The sequence below is a fragment of the Durio zibethinus genome, unplaced genomic scaffold, assembly GCF_047325235.1.
Source record: "Durio zibethinus cultivar Kanyao isolate XHJ-2024 unplaced genomic scaffold, ASM4732523v1 HiC_scaffold_99, whole genome shotgun sequence".
In the NCBI taxonomy this organism is placed as follows: Eukaryota; Viridiplantae; Streptophyta; class Magnoliopsida; order Malvales; family Malvaceae; genus Durio; species Durio zibethinus.
This window is the reverse complement of record NW_028322722.1, coordinates 62,501-65,532: the sequence shown is the minus strand read 5'-3', so window position 1 is coordinate 65,532 and position 3,032 is coordinate 62,501. Positions and strand designations below refer to the sequence as shown.

Genomic DNA, 3,032 nt, shown 5'->3' with positions numbered 1-3,032 from the left:
AAAAAAAAAGAATTCTTCCTAAATTTTCTATTTTGATGAACCAGCTCTTACCAGAGTTATATATGGACAATGAGGGACAAGGAACCCCCCCCCCTTTTTTTTTTCTGTATTTGTTTGTTTTTATTTCCTTCCCTCTTTACTGTTACTGTTCAAAGAGAAAAAAAGTAGTTCTTTTATTTAATAAGATCTTGCCTTAGTGTAGTCACATATTGCACACTTACCCCCTGTTTTATTTATTATTTTAGGAATTTTATTTATGCCATGCTTTATTGACTCATTTCATATCATGGATCAAAGAAAAGAAGTTAAATTAAAAATCGGTTCCATGAAATGAAAGAATTAGAAAATCGTAAGACTTGCCTTTCAATTATTTCAGATTGATTGAAATCAACACAAATAAAATAGATCAAGCGAAGAAATAAAATTGAGATACTATGTACATTACATATATTTCATTACATATATTTAATTGATATCGACATGTATGAAGATACATATTGTAGATTCATCTATATTAAGCTTGTATCTTTATACATTACAATAATAGATATGGATAGTATGGTAGAAAGATTCATATTTTTTTTCTACCATACTATCGAGTTTGATAGGATACTGCTGATTCTAGTCCATTCATTTTATTTAATTTATTTAAGACGTGAAATTGGAATCCTTTTTTTCTTAAATCCTTGATAAAAAGTCAAGTTTCATTCAAATTAATCACTTTGACTGACAGTTTTTACGTATATTATAAGTAAAAAGGCGGTAGGAACTAGAATGAACAGCGCTGTAGCAATAAATGCGAGAATATTTACTTCCATAATTTCATTGTTTTTTTTACTTCGCAATAACTCGGGATTTAATCCCATAGAGATGATAAATTTGTCGCTTGTAAATTCAATGCGATGACTTACATTTCAATGACATCGAATCGGATCAATATCATGAATAACAATATCTAAGCTATCAAATCGATTCACCGTCGAGAATTGAATAGTATAACATAGGAAGCTCTTTTATCCACACCGAATACAAAATTGGATTCCTGGCCCAATCAAAAGAATTCCTTTCCTTTATTTCTATATATTCTTTTCCACTCTTTCTTTTCGATAATCTACCGCCTTCCTTGTACAATCATCTGATGATGTATCATCTGACTGCTTTTCCACTTTCACCGTTTACAAATAGTTTACAAATAAACCCCAACAAAAAATGGAAAGGAAAAAATAAATAAAAAAGGCTATCCTTGGGAATGAAATTCTTTCATTTGTATTCCCTTTCACAGAAAATGGAGGGATCAATTGATGTATTTTTTTTTTATTGTATCCGTCGGGACTGACGGGGCTCGAACCCGCAGCTTCCGCCTTGACAGGGCGGTGCTCTGACCAATTGAACTACAATCCCAGGGCAATAAAGAAAAGTGTACAGCATAGATATTCTTATGATTTCATTCAAGCCATTTTCTATTTAAATTTTAGATTCGAATCGCCGTGTTGTAACAAACAAAGGCGCGAGTGATATATTGATATCCATACGGGTATGCGCTTTAGTGAGAGCAACGCGGATTACTAGTTACTAGTAATCCTTTCGTTATTGCCAAATCGATCGATAATCAATTTTAAAATGAAAAAAAAAAAAGAGTCTTTTTTCTTTACTTTACTCTTTCTTTTCATTAAACTTTATACTTAATGATCCTGATATGAATCTAGATCATTATCAAGGTCAGAATTTATGGGAACAAATAAATAGAACAAATAAAAAACAAATAGCGGTAGGGATGGATATATCAGAAAATTGGACTTTTTTTATTCTTCCCTAATTTTTTTGTTTGGCTTTTCTGGAAAACAAAATACAAAAAAATGGGCATTTTATGTTATGGCGGATCAGCGAATTATTGGGCCGAGCTGGATTTGAACCAGCGTAGACATATTGCCAACGAATTTACAGTCCGTCCCCATTAACCGCTCGGGCATCGACCCAGGAAGAATCAATTATAGGTTTATTGATAATCCATGATCAACTTCCTTTCGTAGTACCCTACCCCCAGGGGAAGTCGAATCCCCGCTGCCTCCTTGAAAGAGAGATGTCCTGAACCGCTAGACGATGGGGGCATATTTGCCTGACCGACATCATACTATGCTCATAGTATGAACAGTTTTTTGAAATTGTCAATATAATGGAATGATATGACTAGATCCGAAAGCTTTTTCCATCTTTTATGATTTTCCATTTTTGATTCATGATTTATACTCATAAATCATTCATTTGAATCGCCACTCTATTCTATATAGAAATAAATTAGATATAGAAATAAATTAGATAAATTCAATCTATTATATTATTATATTATATAAATCGATATTATAAAAAGAAACTAGATTATATTAATAATACAAAGTATAAGATCCTTTCGGGAAGTGATTGGTCTGACATAAACATAAAAAGGGGAGTTAAACTTCATTTCTTCCACTTTCATTCTTCATTTCTTCCACTTTCATTCATTGATTCACTCATTATTAAGATTAAGACGAGACAGGCGTATTTCTATCTCACACTAAGCCAGGAAATTAACAAAAAGTAAATCTGGAATTTTGGGAAGAGGGAGCAAGAAGTTATCGAAAATTATGTGTGTTTTTTTTTTTTTCTAAAAATTGGGTTCGGTGGACAAAGCAAATCTCTTCATCACATGTTTCGATAAAATATATTGGATCCATGTCGAATTGCTAAGGTACATCTATTAATCAAATCAAATAAATGAATTTCGTTCTGTTCTGATAAGCCAATTATGATCGGCCTTGAAACAATTCATTGCATTGATATTTATCAAATCCAATATCAATAAACCCATTTTACCCTCTACACGTTAAGTAAATTAGAATTCTCATTCCTGAATGAGCTACTAGCCACTATGAGTCTACTGCATATACTTATATATATATAACTTATACTTATATATATATATATAAATAGATCTTATCGATTCATTCAGTAATTGAATCGAACGGCCCTTTTAACTCAGTGGTAGAGTAACGCCA

General features: G+C 31.8%; 1 non-coding gene across 1 annotated transcript in view; it reads left to right on the top strand.

Annotated features, from left to right (window-relative positions):
* The first annotated feature begins 3,001 nt into the window (after positions 1 to 3,001).
* TRNAT-GGU (transfer RNA threonine (anticodon GGU)) overlaps positions 3,002 to 3,032 on the top strand; it is a 72-nt gene continuing 41 nt past the window's right edge. Inside the window, exon 1 of the tRNA in view lies at positions 3,002 to 3,032. This exon is cut by the window's right edge and continues 41 nt beyond it. This is a non-coding gene — a tRNA (tRNA-Thr).